At 41.7% G+C, this 17703-nt stretch overlaps 1 protein-coding gene across 6 annotated transcripts in view; it reads left to right on the top strand.

Moving 5' to 3' along the window:
• nhsl1b (NHS-like 1b) overlaps positions 1-17703 on the top strand; it is a 107501-nt gene that overhangs the window by 58919 nt on the left and 30879 nt on the right. The window lies entirely within an intron of this gene.

The raw sequence follows: 17703 nt of genomic DNA on the forward strand, positions 1-17703 counted from the left end.
ACTGATAAATCAGCCTTCGGGGTTATTGAAGTAGTTTACTATCCATATAGTGTTGCGTTTTGTTGCACACACACAATCTTTTTTAATCACGAAGATTGCTGAGGATCATGGGAAACATTATGCATGAGGCATCATCAGCTTCCTCCTCTCGCAGTTTTAGTTTCACTTCCAGAGGTGAAAACAAGCGTCTTATCATAGCGGTCCATGCCTGCTGGTCCATGATGCTGGATGTTACCGCAGCATCATGGACTTTGGGGTTCTCCAAAGGAACTCCAGCTGTTCCACAGCAGTTGCTTCAACGATCATGTGACTCAATGATCATGTGACTTGTCTTTTTTTTTCTTCGTCTTCTTCTTTTGGCGGCTCCTTGGATCACCCCAGCGGACCATTTCTTTCCATCACCTCTTGGACCCTTCTCTTTTCCTCAATGAAGCAATGTGATTTTCTGTTTATGGATGTGTTGCGTTTTGCAACGAAATACAGTTGTTTGTCACGTTTTGCCAGAAAACATGTGAATTCAAAGCTTTTAAAAGAAGAATGTGGAGCGCTTTTCAAATTAGAAGTGTAGTTATAGACGAGCATGTGTGCCTAAGGAAGATATTTAGCCAGAACGAGCGAAGACCGAGTATGGTGTTTATCTCGTTTTGCAGTCAAATGCAGGTTTATATAAATGCCAAGTATTCCAAGTTCCTTTAGGTCGTTCATTTGCTCAGTTATACCCCATTGCTACTTCATTCTTGATCTGCAGGTGTTGATTAGTTTTCAACAGCACAGCTGTGACAGTAGTAATTGTTGCTACGGCGACGTCCTCTATTAGGAGACATTTATTTAGTGTTTATAACCGAGAGAAATCTGTAGCTTTAAGTTTTTAAGCCTTAAAGAAAAAGAAGGTGCTTGTTTTGAGAAAGCGTGATTTTCTTTCTTTTAAGCTTCAAGGGAAAGAAAATCAAAGGCCGGTCACAGCATGACTGTCTATAGCGACATTAAAGATAAGGGATTACAGGAACTGGATTTTTGGTTCATTGATGCTCCATAGTGTTTAATATAACTAAAATGATTGGGACCAAATGTATGATCTGTCATTCTTTGATAAATTACAAAGGAAAATTGCTTTGATTTGGATTATTATAATTATAATAATAATCATAATCATTTTATAACAGCATCCTCAAGTGAGTAATTCCTTATATATTCTAGGAATGGGGGGGGACACCCTGGACAGGTTGCCAATCTGTTGACGGGCACACATACACACTATGGGCTATTTTGGAAACTCCAGTTAACCCAGTGAAGCAAGGAAAAAACATGCAAACAGCATGCACACAGAACCGAGGCGGGAACCCGGGCCCTGGAGGTGCAAGGCGACAGTGCTGGCGACACCGTGCCAACCTACATGTTCTGTGGATTTTTTTTTTTTTTTTTTTTTTTGATGTTTTGTCCGTATCTTTTATTCCTAAGCTGCTTCACAGATCTAAAGCTCGATGTTCCAGTAACTCGCAGGTCATTTGCATCAGAATGGAAATCACCTCGACACGGTGACAAACGTCCAGAGCATGTTGGCTGAAAACAAAAAAAAAGAAAAGATTGTTCATGTATTTTCATGCAAGTCCGTGTCGGAGGAACTACGCCACACTGAAACCCGCATGTTTGAGTCGGTGCATTTCCTCCCATGTATCATGTCCGGCCTTGTTTTATACACACAACAACTTTATGTGTGTGAGAGAGAGTGTGTGTGTTGTAAACTCCTCCATTGTGTCTGCCAGGGCAGGAAGTAACAGTGTGATGTTTACATGCGAGGGGAGAATTGGATCACTGTCCTGACTTTATGACAGCTTTTCCATTGTGTGCAAGTCGTTGTCGCCGGTCTCTTATCCGCCACGTGGTGATGAGGGAGTGCAGGGGGTCACGGCGCACCGGGATGAGTGTGCGGAAACGGGAGATGTCACCGACTGGCGGCGATGCGATTGTATGAGCGCATGAGGGGGAGCTTCGCACCCGGCGAAACCGGAGCTTCTCCCGTGCACAGTTGGTCAGGACCAGGATTTTGGGAACGCATCCTGCGCCTGAATATACCTTACATTATCTGTTTATTATAGATGAGTGGTGTTGTTTTTGTTTAGTTTTTTTCCCCGCTAAGGTAAGTAGATTTCGATTTAGACTTTGTTTAGTTTGACGTGTGTGTGTGTGTGTGTGTGTGTGTGTGTGTAAAGTATTAAATGGAGTGCATATCATTTCTAAAGTCTGCTCAGAACTGGATTTCACACACACACACACACACACACACACTACCCTGAATAGCCACAGGCTCATTGTTGAGCCTCATGAAATAAATCCTTATTGTCATCTTTGTATGTGGGTAAATATTCCACTCCTCTATTTTATTTCTCCTCTCTGCATTGTGTGTGTGTGTGTGTGTGTGTATATTGTTTTACAGTCCAGCAGTAACCCTACTCTGTCTGTAATAAGAGCTGGGGAAGGCCTGTGCGGAGGCTGAGCCGCGACCAGTTCGGTGCAGTTAATATTAGTGCGTTTCTGATTTATGACGGCTCTTCGGCCGCAGCTTCTGACATCTCACCTCTCACCCTCGCACGTTTCTCACCGCGGCTCACTTCCTTATAACGCTTAAGGTGCTCAACTTAGATGATTTGAGGTGTAAATGTATTTCAGGACGTAATAAATCGTGCTTGTTTTTATCATCTGAGCTTTGGGAACTTTTCCCTCCAGGCTGACTTCACTGACGGACGCTGTAATGTTTTCCCGAGCCGGGCCATGCTCATTACACGGGCAGGTGTTCGATTAGGGACAGAGATTCAGGACTGAGTGTGTGCGTGGTTTTCTTCGTCCTGCTGTTGGATGCAAGGGTAGCCAAAGTACGGCATTAAAGGTCAAAAACTCCTTAGGTTTCTTGAAATGTAATTAAGAAAATGTTGCCATGTGTGGGTTGTGTATGAGAGGACAAAATTCCCCGTCTTGATAACCTGCCATGTGACGTCATGACAATCACCATCCCGTCTCGTGTTCCCAGATCCGTTACTTGATATTGGTGACAACCGGCACAAACACACTGTGTATGAAAACAGCTTCTATGATATCCGTCTCCATAACTTTTTTTCCTTCGTATTAAAAATCCATCCAGCTAGGAACCTCTGTAGTCCATCTGGGGAGCGTGGAGGCCAATAGTGACTTAATTAGCCTAATCTGCATGTCTTTGGACTGTGGGAGGAAACCGGAGTACCCGGAGGAAACCCACCAAGCACAGGGAGAACATGATGGGGATAGAACAATTCTGTACTAATTATATTGGGTAGGTTTTGGTCTATAGTCCTGATATAATGTTACACCTGGGGCATGATGGGAGAACTGATCAGGAAGCAAGTCAGGACATTTCCTCTAAAATCCTTTACATTTAGGGAGGAAAAAAAAAAAAAACATAATCCTACTACTCCTAAGTGCCCGTAGTGCTAAATTTAAACCATGCATTTATACAAGGCCTGGTTAAAGTGCCCTAAATGTGGCTCCAGCCCTCTTTTTAAATATAGCCTGTAATTATGGGCTGTCAGACTCTTGTAGTAGACCCATAATTTCAGAAGACCGGTTGCTGTGAGACAGGATGTTTTTGACAGCAGTCATGGCGCTGTGCTACTCCGTGCCAATGCCCATCCTGTGTGACGGTCTCGCGTTTGCGCGGCACTGCCAGTCGCCGCCGCCGCGTCGGTACAGCTCGTGTGAGCAGGATGGTGATGTGTGTGTGTAGTGTTCTGCCAGGTTCATGTGACGGTGCTTATCTTTCCAGGCAGCACAAACTTTGTGTGGGCATTCCCCTAATTTGTGAGGCAGGGCAAGGGTAGTGACGAATCATATTGGCAGATATCCTCCTCAGCGACGGTGCTGAACCTTAGTTGCAATTAGTGTTTGGAATTTATCGAGTTAAAAACAAAATCGCAGTATGGACCTGTGCAATTATGTAATCAACAAAGGCTATAATTTACTACAGGTTATATACATATAGTCAGGAATTTATGTACAGTTTAAACGGTTTTATTTTTTAAAATACATTTTAGGTGAAAAAATTTATAAATATTGACAAACATGCCCTTAATGAGATTGTTGGTCCTGTTCTTTGGTGTTAAAATATAAATAATGCATTATTAAATTGTACATATAATAAATACATAATACAGTTTTAAATATATTTGTGTCAAAATAATCAAACTTTTTTTATATACAATTTTTTATTTTAATTCTTTTTAATTGTGCAGCCCTAGCAATATCGTTGCAATATTGATTGTGACTTATGCTGATCCTCTGTGGCATGAACCTGATCTTCTGTGGCAGTGCTGACCCTCTGTGGGCAATGATGATCCTCTCTGGGGCGACCCTGATCCTTTCAGGGGCAACGCTCATTCTTTCTGGGGCAAGCCTGATGATCTGTGGTCTGGTGTGGCACTGATCCTTTGTGGCAGTGCTGGTACTCTGTGGTGTGGTGATGATCCTCCGTTGGGCAACACAGATCCTGTCCGTTGGGCAACGCTGATCCTGTCCGTTGGGCAACGCTGATCCTGTCCGTTGGGCAACGCTGATCCTGTCCGTTGGGCAACGCTGATCCTGTCCATTGGGTAACGCTGATCCTGTCCATTGGGTAACACTGATCCTGTCCATTGGGTAACACTGATCCTCCCTGGCACGATGCTGATCATCTCTGGCGCAAAGCTGATCCTCTCTGGCACTTATCCTCTGTGGCGTGACACTGATCCTCTCTCTTATGCTTATCTTCCGTACCATGGCTCTGATCCTCTGTGGCACAGTGCTGATCCTGTCTGGCACATATCCTCTATGGCGTGGCACTGATCTGATGCAGATGCCCTGATCCTGTAAGCTTGATCAAATATGCCAATGACTAGGATCATCATTTAAGTACACTGAACTTGAACTGTCATTTTGACCGACCGGTTTGAGACGACTTTTACTTTCGGATGTGGTGCTTTGCTGAGAGCTGGGAGTAGCAGCTATATATTATAAGCAGTATAAGTACTGTATATTGTGATCATAAGAGTATGCATGTTGTCAGCAAAATATTCAGGTAGTCTTTGATCTTTAACAAGCCACCACAACTGGCATAAAACCCAGTCAGTTTTTTAGTGCGCCTGTGCGGAAGGGGGAAAAAAAAGATGTTTATCAAAGCGACATAAAAAACTTTGCCTCCTTTATTTTCCAGACTTGCATCGACGTTCACTTTACCGCTTGTAGCAGAGGCCCTCATTCAGAGCGGAACCTACAGAAAAGCTGTATAGCCTGGCATGAGATTGTGTTTTCGATAAAGACTATAGGTTGGGTAACTCTGTGTCTTATCGCAGCAGTTGTGAAAACTTTACCGTCATTCCAGAAAAGTAAAGTAGTATTACGCAATAAAGCTGAGACGCATCTTAGGACATATGGCCAGCTTTGAAAAACTTTAGACGGGAAATAACTTGCGTAAAAAGTTTACCGTAATGTGTGTATTTGTGTGTTTCCTGCTTTTACAGTGAGCGTAGATGTTAACAATGATGCACTATTTATGACTGCTTATGGCGCATTTGGTACAAGTGTTACATCAGGATGTGAATATGAATTAGTTGTATGAGATATTGATCCTGATACTAATCTCTCTCTCTCTCTCTCTCTCTCTCCCTCTCTCTCTCTCTCTCTCTCTCGGTGCTCCTGACTGGCTCACTGGATCATTTTCAGGTAAGTTAATCTCTCTCTCTCTCTCTCTTCAAAGTAATCTCAGTTGTCCAGTTAAAAGCCAATCTTATATCACAATGTTTTCAGACATAACTGTGAAGTTTCACACAATGCTTATAATTGTTCGTCTTAACTAAAATACACCTAAAGACTCTCTAAACTATCGAAAGTAAAAGAGTCGAGATGGTTTGATCGAGATTACGCCTTTTCTTTGTTTCGTTTAGTTTTTTAAACACTGCTTTCCCGAGCTCAGCTCTGATAAGCTCTTTCTCTCTGCCCCTGCGTGCAGACGTGTAATATCTGATGACAAGTGCACATTGTGCAGGTGAAACGCTTTCGTAACGCAACTTTCCATCCCGAGACAAGCCACGACAATCCGACAGCGATCTGAGCGCTGAGATTACTGTACATCCCGCTGTTTATGTCCGGTGTTTTCCTGTAATAGAGGCGTGCGGCAGGGTTGCGCAATAACCTGTTCAGTGTTGTGAGTTACTGTATGTTTCAGTCGTGACTCCCACAGAGTGAAGACTGTTAGTCAGGTTCTGGCGAGCAGGCCGCTTTCCATGGCTGTCGGTTCTGATCTCTTCCTCACCTTTGGATTTCCACGGAGAACAAAAAATCTATATGATAGTTTACATAGTGTGATGCTCAATGCGGTCGTAAAATTGTTGTTATTGGTAAAAAATAAAACGACTGTCGATTGTGAGCCTAGTTCTTGTCTACATATCCTCCACCTGAGTTGAGACACGTCTCTGAACGATGGATGCTCTTTGAAGAAGCAGACTTTTTGGTTCTTGGAGGTGGAAATGTTCCACCTCTGCTATCACCTCGCCGTTATCAAACGCGCCAAAAGTGATGGAAGAGGAAGAAGTCAGTGGGTGCGAGGTCAGGGGACCGAGGCTGAATTCCATACCCCAAGGCATTCGCGAGTTTCAACCAGTTGCACTGTTGTGCTTTCGACCCTCTAGCATCATCGGGCGAAACTATATCGTGTTTTTTTTTTAAACAAGGTGAAATGTTCATGAATGTACTCATTTCCAAAGACATAATTTTTTTCACATAATGCGAATTTTATGTACATGCAGGTCATCCGCTGGTTCCATTTTACTGTCACATAATGAAGCTGAGTCTTCATCTGACCAACTGAAGCAACCCCAGATCATAACACTGTCTCCAGAGGCTTTTACAAAGGCCATTATGCACGCTGGATCACTTTGATGCGCTTCCCTTCGTGCAGGTCGCTCGGGAATAGGGTCATCCTGGACGTGGTTGTTGATGTTTTTTCCAGCTGTCCAGGCTATTTGATTGTCTGAGCTTCAGCATATTTTGACTGGCCTACAGGTTCTACTTAGTCAGAAACATGGCAGTCTGGGAAAACCTGTCGTATCCCTTTTTTTTTGGGGGGGGGGGGGGATGGGTTTTGAATCCTGGCAAATAGCCCAAAGGATGAAAAAATGAATTGTGAGATGTTGGATAAGGAGCCACACTGTTCATCACACAGTGAATGTTGGACTTTGTTGGCTCCAGTGTTTGCTGCTGTAATGAATCATACAGAAGTTAATTAGTTTTTTTGTAATCAGATCCCAGCTCATGGTGCTACAGTACAGTTGCATGAAGTTAAAGAAACATGCAAAAGAGGAACATATTTCAGTTCAGTAGAATTTGCAGTTTTCGTAACTATGAAGTAGGAAATGTTTCAAATGAAACATTAAGATTAAGATGTCACATTAACCTACAGCACAGTGAAATTATTCTGGGTTGAGGGTCCTGCTTAGGGGCTCAACAGTTGATGCTTGGCAGTGCTGGGACTCGAACCCATGAGTAGTCCAGAATCGTAACCGTTCGAGACACCACATGATCACAATCACATGAAATAGTGCTGCACAATTTATAGCATCACAATCTAAATTGCAGTGCAATTATTGAACCACTTATTTGAATCACCAATCAAATATTTATTTATTTATTATCAAATCGTGCGTCTTAGCATGATGAGTTGTCCAAGACTACTAACGCGTATATCACCTGGGACACAACGCTGATATAGATTTATAATAATAAGACAAAGGAGGAGGAGGATGGTGATGATGATGATTATGTTGAATTTTGAAAGTAGTTCCTATGGGGGTTGGGGATAGCTGTGTGTATGTACAGTACTGTGTACCTTATTATATGCTGTACCAATTTTGTTATATATGTTTATCATGTCTGCATAATTATGCACAAAATCATTCAGTATTTCCATATATACCTTTAAATTAATAAATAAATAACATTACAGGAGAATATATGCATGGCTGTAAAGAAAGAAATATATAGTAAAAGACAGACCAGTTTTCAGATGGAAACAAAAAACCTAATGTACGCTCCTGGGATTTGCATAAAAATAGAAAGGATTGAGTGTGACAAAGTTACCAGAAGAACTCGTATTCTCCAGCAAGCTCAGTAAAACCTAACAGCTGTTTTCTTATAAAACTGCACAAATCTGTGTCCAAAACTCCTAATTTTAAGCAACGAGTTTTCACTCCAGATACACACTGTTTATTTTATTACTCTTTATTGCTCTTCATAGAAGTTTCTTTTATGCAGAAATGTTTTCAAACGCATCTTTTGCTTATGCCATATTTTTGTTATATATAGAAATACTAAATGATTTTGATACATAATTTTGCAGACATGATAAACGTATAACAAAATTGGTACAGCAGATAATATGGTGCCTAAGACTTTTACACAGTACTGTATACAGTATGTGTGTTTTATATAAATATATATACCTAGTAAAATTATTGACTATATATTGTTAAAGATGATGGTCTGGAGAAATAAGAACGGAGGGTGCAAGTGTTTGTTTTTCCTGAGCTGGCTCGATGCCATGGTGTGAAAGAGAAAAGAGAGAGAGAGAGAGAGAGAGAGAAAGAGCATGTCGCTGGTGAATGGGGAAGAAGAACGGAGAGAACCAGTGAATCACGGAGGCGAGTGAGTGTAAGTGTGTGTCTAAGTTTGGGTGTCTGTGAGTCAGCCGAGAGCAGTAGTCATGTCCTGTGTGAAAGGTAAGTCTGTAGCCGTGTCTCGAGCCGTTTGAATTGTGAGTACTGTGTTGGTTAAGATGTATTATGCTAATACCTGAGTGATGTCCTAGTGCTGTCAGGGAAAACGCAGTGTGAATTGCCGGAAGCTGTCCATGCCTGGCATTCCACATGGCAGTGAGAGCGGAGTCGTAAATCAGCACCGCTGTAGGAATTTTGGGCATTTTTGAGGAAGAAAAAAACACAGGTGTTAATATGTAAATTAAAATGAGATGAATTTAGAGAGGGAGAAACTTTTTAGATATGATGTGGAATAAATAAGTCACGATCTACTGTAGCGGACAGAGTGGGCTGCTTTACATCCAGTTAATCACTTGGCGCCTTCTAGGTGATATGAAAAATAAAGTTCCAGGAATTAGTTTGTTCGGCGTAGATGAAACAAGTCAGTAGTGGGTTCTGGTAGTTCTCAGAGTAATGTTGTTCCCCCCCCCGTTCCCCCGAGCCCCTCTGCAAGAATCAGTCCTGAGTGCAGATTGAAATATTTGTTCAGTGTGTGTGTGTGTGTGTCAAAAAATGCGACTTGACACACAGTTCCCTGTATTTGCCATGCAAAGCGTGAGCATGTGTGCCGAAGCAGAAATCTTTCCTTTTTGAGCTGTTCTCTATTTGCAGTGGTAGTACATAGATCGTTATTTTGGGTACATTTTAACTCTGGGTTAATCCTTGCCAGCGTGTGTGTGTGTGTGTTTGTGAGTGAGAGTGAGTGTGTGTCAGCTGCTGACAGTTGTTGCACATGTGGTGTTGTCTTTATGCACAGCTGCTCATGTAGCACCTCTGTGCTCCTCTGTGCTGTGTCTAATTCCGTCTCTTGTGTGAAGGTGTGTATTTATTTAGGCAGTGAAGTTTGTTTATTTATTTATTTATTTATAAAAGAAATCATTCAGGATTTTATGTTGTTACTTTGATATTTTAAGGCTGTCTTAAATACTTTTTTTTACTTTTTTTGTTTTCTGAACAAAATCTCTCTTTCTTTTACTCTTTCCTTTTAATTTTTGTTCTAATGGTATCATGGAGACTTTACACCCAGGGTGTGACAATTCCTACTTAAAAAAAATGAAAAATAAATAAATAAATTAGAACTGTGTCTCCTGAAGCATGGTGCAGACTGCCACTAGGGGGAGCACAAGGCAAAACATTGTAATGGCGGAAAGTAAAGGTTATACAGCGGTACCTTGGCATACGAATTGAATCCGTTCTGGATGGCGAGTTCTTAAGGTGAAAATTTGTATTGCAAAAACGCTTTTACCATTGGAAATCATGTAAATTAAGTTAATCCGTGTCAACCACCCCCCAAAAAATTACCATATTAAATATTTTCAACACTATAATCATATTTTTGCATATTAAAAAAACTATCAAAACATATAAACATAATTAAGCTTAATTTATGATTCCTCTTGGCACCGGCTACTTTAAAACAAAACAAAACTGAAAGCGGCTTCGTTTTATTCTTGCTACAATCCATGTTAATATTCTATTGACCCAGGTCTTTAAAAAAAAAATAAAAAACTGACGCCACCCTGAACAGCTCCCAGCCAGACGTACGCGCAACTTAGCCGCCGTTTGGTTGCTCGAATGCTAAATACGCTTGGTATGCCGAGGCAAATCTTCTGTGCAATTTCACTTCTTAATGTGTTAAAAAGCATGCCGAGGTACCACTGTACCGTAAAATGCGTTTATAGCTATCGTCAAATTTCACCGCACCGCAGTCTAATGATTCCATCCCTTATCGACCCAACATTAGCGAACCCTTGTTGCAGAAATGCAGGCGCAACACTCACATTACCCCGAGTAAGCATCACTATTAAGGCTATCTATTACTGCTGTTTGGTAGGATTAGTTATTATTTGCTTTGTTTGCACACATACACATACACATGCACAGCTGGCTGGGGAATTCCCTCCCACGTCTAGTCACTGGTCCACTGTGGGGGACTTTTCTGTTCCACAGTTCGGAGGGGTGCTAGATGTTCATCAGTTAGAATGGGATGTCTGACCTCAAAAGTTCCACCGCTGCCATAAAACTAGAGCTCCTTAACACAATAGACACAGTCTTAGTCATCCTTAAAACTTCCTTCAGCTCATGTCAGTGACTGCGTGTCTGACCTTGAGTCACGGCTAGACGCTTTTTGTGTCAGTCCTGCCTAAAATGAAGTTGATACTCTGAAGCAGATGTTCTGTGTTATCCACACTGACTCACCCGAATCCTGGAGATGTAGAAACATGACTTGGCGTAGGGGGGGGTAGGGGGGGTGGGGGGGGGGCATCGTACCGTGACATCTGAAGATTTTGGATGGCATTGTTTCAGCTTGTTTAATGACATGTTGATGTTTTGCCCTCCTTCTGCTTTAAGCTTCTTCTAACTGTGACTTGATTTCTGTTCCTGTGGATGATCCCACATGGATACGCCAAAAGATTTACACTTCCCAACAACATTATGACCCAGACTACCCAGGTTGAGCCGATAATCTCACCTGGATGTTGTCCTGCTGGTTTAGACATGAAGACTGTCTTGTAGTCATTCTTAATAAGTATTACTTATGTCTACAGTATATAATCCCACTATCCGGCGTCATTCAGAACATCGGGACGACTCGGGTTTCTTTCCTGGTGCGCCTTTACATCGGGGACGTTTTCCTTTGGCACGGTCCGCTCTGTTTTGCACAATGTGATCTCAGATTTCGGCACCTTGTGTAACAATGTCGTTCCTAAACACGCTATAAAAATTCAGTTAAATTAAGAGGTCTAGATGTGTGCATCTTGGTTTTATCTCATTATGAGTCTGAAGGTTTGAACGCCACATTGCGTAGCTTAACATTGCTCTTAAATTAGGGCGGATATAATCTCGGGTTTTTAATTGTGGGTGAAATATTAGTTGCTGTTAGTGCATGTTTCTTTTCTAAGGTTGAATGTGTGACTGGGAGTGAGAATGTGAGGGGGGAAAGCGTGATTTCCTCACGTGATATGGAGAAAACTGTCAGGATCGGGATAATTATAGCAGCACACACACACTCGTCTCTTAATCACACTCACAGCAGTGCAAACCTGACATCATTGGGAAAATGTTGATTTTCAGACTTTGCCTGTTTTGTCTGTAGTTAAAACGTGGCTTTTTATTAAAGTCTTTCCATATAAGCCTGTTTTTTTTTCGCTCCTACTGAGTATCACTGAGTGTCTTGGCAGATTGTCAGACTCGGGTCCAGCCTTTCCTAAAGTTCCAGGATAAACATCTGCGTGTGCAGAAAATAACATGTTATCCATTGGTTTAATTAATAATTCCACATTATGCTACTCATAGCTTTATTTTTGGAATTCCTGTGGGTTTTTTTTTTTTGCTTTCATCACCTTTTAAGTGTGACCACAAAACTAGACCAGAATAAACAGCTCTTTAATTAACTCTTGTTTAGCAACTAATGTCCACAATTAAGATATATATCGTGATGAAAATAGATAAATTAATTTAATATGGAATAAAATATACATATATATATATATATATATTTTTTTTTTTTATTTGTGCACTTCAGTTTAATTGGCTCTTAATTGCTTATGGCAGATCCGCTTGAACTTGAGCTGACTGTCTCGACAGAGTGTTATCATTTAAACTTGCTTGATGATGACATTAATGCTGGCTTGTTGAACTGCAATCACCAAAGACCATAAAATAATTAGGAAAATAACTGAAAGTTATCATTGGGTTTAAATAGGTATGTACGGTAAGAATGGGGCACTTAATAATGAAAAAAAGCTTTGTTATGGATTAAAAAACAGCAGCATACGATCCAATAAGCTCCAACAAAATCAGAAATCATTCACATGGCATTTGGCAGACGACATTATACAGAGTGACTTATATACTGTAAGTGCTTTATTAATATCTATCCATTAATGCATCCTTATACTGGTTCAATACGTCACTGACAATCAGTGCCATCTGTCTAAAACATTGTTGGAAGGGTTTTTTGTTTAAAATTTTTGAGTTCGGGTTTTTGTTAATCCAAATACTTATGAATAAAATAAGACTTTAGACACCGTTTGTCAGTCACTCAGGTGTTCGCACATGTAGAGGGATTTCATTTCACCACCAAGGTGCCAAAACATAAGAAAGTTTTGATGCGTGTCTGCCTTGTACCCTGAGAGATGGTGGGATCAGTCAAGCAGTGCTCAAGGATGTTGTCTGAATTGCAGATGAAAGCAGCCCAGGTGTCTAGAGAAGTAGATTTAGGTTAGAAACAGTTAAAGATATGCAATAAAAGCAAACTGAATGATGAACATGATTACAGATATGTACGCAACCCTGTCCTACGTCAAAAAAGGGGTTAATTTAGCCCTGATGTTCTTGCCCCACGATACAAAGATATGGGGCTCCCAAGTGGCGTAACGGTAACGTGCTCGCCCTGTCGCAGGTTTGAATCTCGGGTGACGCTGTATCCTCTCACAGCCAGGCGATTGGAGGAGAGCTGATTGGCTGAGCCCTCTCAGGATGGAGTGAAGGGGAGGCACTTAGCACTTTAACATTAAAGTTTATAGTTAACTCTCATCTTAATGTAATAGGCTTATAATGTGTGTATATTACTTAGCGTTGGGGTGCGCCATCATATGCAGAACTCCCAACGTCCGGACTGCCCAGATAAGTCAAACACAGCAATATCATTCTTAACACACTGTTCATATGTGCTATATCTATGACCAAGAGCTGGTGTGTGATGCGACTGACCAGCAGAGGGAGCTGTTGCAGTGTTGTGATTTAACTGGTGCTTCTTTAGACAGTTCATGTCACAAGCTTTATCTTTGTAGAGAAACACGTCTTAGCTTCTCAAAGTACGGAGCTACGTCTTACCGTGGATTTGGCGGTATCACAGGGCCGCGTGATTAGATTTGGAGATTTACTTTAAGTTCTCTGAGTCATTGTTTTGTGTTTTATGAGGTTGAGGGTGTGTGTGAACCTTTGCTCTTGTGTTGGAGCTTAATTACCTACATCCTCATGGTCATCTATGTGTCAGTGTGTCTGTGCATGGATGAAGAGGGGCAAGGGTGGTTAATCTGGGTTAAGAGATTAGCCCTGGACAAGACTCGAAAGAGGCTGACCAGCATGCACTGGGGAAATGGTCAGCCATAAGGAACACCAGCAAGTGTCCATAGTTTTACTTTCCGTGTGGAGTTCTAAGCTGTAAATTCTGTCTGGTCTTCCACAGGTTGTCAGGCCACTATTTTCAGAATCCCACGCTCGAGTGCAGTTTGATGTAGAACCTGTTTGTTTCGCGGATGCTAGTAGTTTACGTGTAACCTGACACCTCATGCACTGGCCTCTTTGTTTAGGAAAATCAATTCTATTCAGGAGAGAAGAGGGAGGAGGAGGAGGGATCATCTTTTGGTGGCTGCAGTAAGCAGGGTATTAAAGAAGAGTCCCTAGTGGGCTGTTTGGCCAGCTCACGCTGCCTTCCCCCTAGAGGGAGTAGGGGGTGTTCGGGGACAGGGATGAGGCGGGTGAGAGGGCAGGAAAGAGTGAGGCGGGCCTGAGAATTAGGACCACCCACCCCCAGGCCTCAGGAACCTGCAGCACTCTGACAAACGTGCATTGCTTCAGCTGATCTTACAAGGCCTGCTATGAGGAGAGTCACGCGAAGCCGCCCAGTGCCAGCCAGAAGATGGGCAATGCTCAGCCCCTTCCTCAGTACCAGGCCTCGAAGGTGGGCAGCGCTTGTAGCCCCCGAGCCGAGGGCAACTTCCATCGCCGAATGCTGACCTCCAGAGTCCGTCAGAGATACGAGTCACTGTGGACCAACAAACCCATTCTGGTAGTGAAGGGTGGTGAAGACCAGGAGTGTCCGCTCAGACGCACTCAGTCCTGCCGAGAGACCAGATCCAGATCCAGATCCTGCTTTTACTGTAAGTGCTTCAGGAGCTGTGAGAGATTTCTTAGAGTAATATTAGTCTCGATAAGATATCTTTGTGTTGGCTTTGCTTGGACGCATTCCATTATTTTACACTAGGCTTTGGAGAATCTGTAATAACACTAAATGCTGTTCATAAAACAAAACAACTCCACACAAGAACTTTCTTTATTTTGAAATCCAAGTTTCGGACCTGACTTGATTTAACGCTTGTGTATGTGTATGCTCTCTGCATCATTAAGGTTCGGATACGCAATACACACAGACAGCTCGGTATCGCGTTTATTCATTTATGGACATTACTTATAATTTTCTGTCCAAACTGTGGATTCTGCTCAGTCAATGTCACTTAGAAATGGCTACTGAGATTTAATCTTGAAGAACTGAACCGCAGTTTTATTAATATGATGATCACACTGGATTTATTCCACCGTTGTAAATAAACATAAAACATAATTTTTTAATCTGAATTATGTGTTATAGTATGCGACGTTACAGGGAATGTACATTTTCAGCTTACTTAAAAAGAACTAAAATTGCCTACTAAAAGACGATCTTCTTGCCATCAATGAAATTTTAATAAGCGTGGCATCTGTGTTTGCTATTTTTTTCTTCTTCTTCATTGCATCTGGCACAGATGCTTTTGTCCCTTCCACCCATCCACAGATTGTGCCTATCTGACTTGCTGACCTTTACCCTTTAAAATGGTGCCGGAGACCTTCCAGTTTAACCCCTCCAAGGCTTCGCTCCATCCACTTGTCCTTAAGGAGAGATTCATTCACTTGCTCCCCAGTCGGAGGCGATTTATTGATCTGTGAAAGTGGCACACCCCAAGACACGACACTTGGCCATGCACCACTGAGTTCTCATTTCTCGCTTATTGTGAAGTACAGGAGGTGAAACGTGGATGGTTATACACATGTAAAGTGTAAGAGACTGCTGTTTCATCGAGGCGAAAGTAGTGTTTATCATGGCGTTCAAGTCAAAGCAGGACTTTATTTCTCTGTAAAACTCCCTGCTACACTAATGGACTTATTCAGCAGAACATTTTCGCAGTACGCCAGAGCCATGATGAGAATTCCTGCTTCAGATCTAAAACGCCGGCCTCCTAGGAACTCCTTAAATGGCCCAAAGACGTGGAAATGGTTTGGAATGAGGTCAGGACTGTACGGGGGATGTGGTGATAACTCCCAGCCGAGTTCCTATAATGTGCAAGTGGTATTTGTGAATGATTAGTTGTACAGTTCCTACAGGCAGATTTTTCTCTTCCGTAAGCTGGAAACAAGTAGTTCAAGGATCAGGTGTTCCTCTAGCTGAATCAAAATGGAAACGACTACAGTGGGCTCCAAGCCTCCTCGGCTCTAATAGTAGGATTTATGGACCTACGTTTGCACCATTCAAATGGACTAGTCCCAGTTTGACTTGAACGCCCCTACTGAAGGTGATTGGCTGGTATATAGATGAGGCATGCCATTTCATGCACAGTTGCATTATACACAATGACAAATTATTTATTCTTTGAAAACTTGCTGCCATTGTCATGTTTTTGGCTCAAAATAATAGTCTAATTTAATTATAGTTTAAAGCTCTATGTCAAGTAAGATGTTTTTCAGGGATCGTTTTCCCTAACAGCAAGTCCTGAAGTCATTCTACAAATTGCTACAGCAGTTTGACGGTGCTAAGCAATTTATCTTTATTAAATAATGGCACGTTACATACGTTAGTAGTACCATTTAATGTTGTGTACGATTTTGGACTGGTTGTGTCTGAAAACACAGCTAAAGAGAGAGACGCGTATAGATTTTGTCCAAGCCCTGATTAGGCATTCTGACCAGTCCTGGCTTGTTCTCTTGTAGTGTCTCTCGGGGGACGGAGACGGCCATGCCCCAGATATATACAGCTTTTCTTTATTAGCCCAGGATGGGGGAAAAAACTTAAATAAATGCAATTTTAAAGGTCCAACATGTTACTATTTCTCTAACAAGCTAGCACTTGTATCAAAGCTCCCCTAAAGTGTGTGTGTGTGTTTACGCTTCAGGTAAAATATTCATCAGATAATGCATTAATGCACAGATTAATGCACATTCCCTTTATTTCACTCCTCCCCCCGAATATGCCATTTCAGTGTCTATGTAAATAAGCAACAGCGCTCCAGAGAACTACAGCACTGAGCAGCAAGCCAGGGACGGTATCTTCTTATATGAGGTCACAATAGGGTCAAAATGAATTGGCTTGTTTAACCCCTGGTCAGTAGAAAAATGGAAAAAGAACAAAAAATAGAAAGTGCTTTTTTTTTTCTTACATTTTTTGTAAAAATGACTAAATTTTGAATAGTCGAATTTTTGGATGCTATTAAAAGGGCTTCCTTTAAGCCATACTGCTGCACATGGTTGAAAGACTGATATCAAAATCTTGTCGAGATTTTGTCCGAATCATTCCGTGTTTTAGAAGTAATAAGAAAAAGAGTGTGATACCAGTACTACACTTCAATTGTAATTCCAAACACTTTTGATCATATCTCTAGCCAATGGGAAAAATGCATGTGTAGAATACAAGTGTTGGAAATAACTGATATAACTGATAACAAATATCTGACTGTTTAACATTAAACAATAAAATTCCTGAGATCGAAAATAACAAGCCGATAAAGATGAGAGTTAGGATTGGGTCTTTGTTTTTTATTATAACATCTCATGAATTCTAATGGCATGGCTTTCAGTTGATCAAATTTCGAGTTCTTGTGAGATTGGGTTGAGTAAACTAGTAAAAAGTGATCATCAGTGTTACACTAAACAATAGGGTTAAGCAGTAAACAGAGAGCCTGGGCTTTACTTAGGGATCAGGAGCAGTGGAGCTAAGCAGTGACTAAGACCCTTCGTTAGCGTCATTAGTTGACTGATCCTGACCCAGATGAGTCGCTCAGAGATGGGGCAGGACAGCCGCCTGTGGTGCTCCTCTTTCAGTTCCCCCCATCGCATCCCCTTTGTTTTGTTTCGGGTT

Source organism: Clarias gariepinus, chromosome 27 (genome assembly GCF_024256425.1).
Source record: "Clarias gariepinus isolate MV-2021 ecotype Netherlands chromosome 27, CGAR_prim_01v2, whole genome shotgun sequence".
Taxonomy (NCBI): domain Eukaryota; kingdom Metazoa; phylum Chordata; class Actinopteri; order Siluriformes; family Clariidae; genus Clarias; species Clarias gariepinus.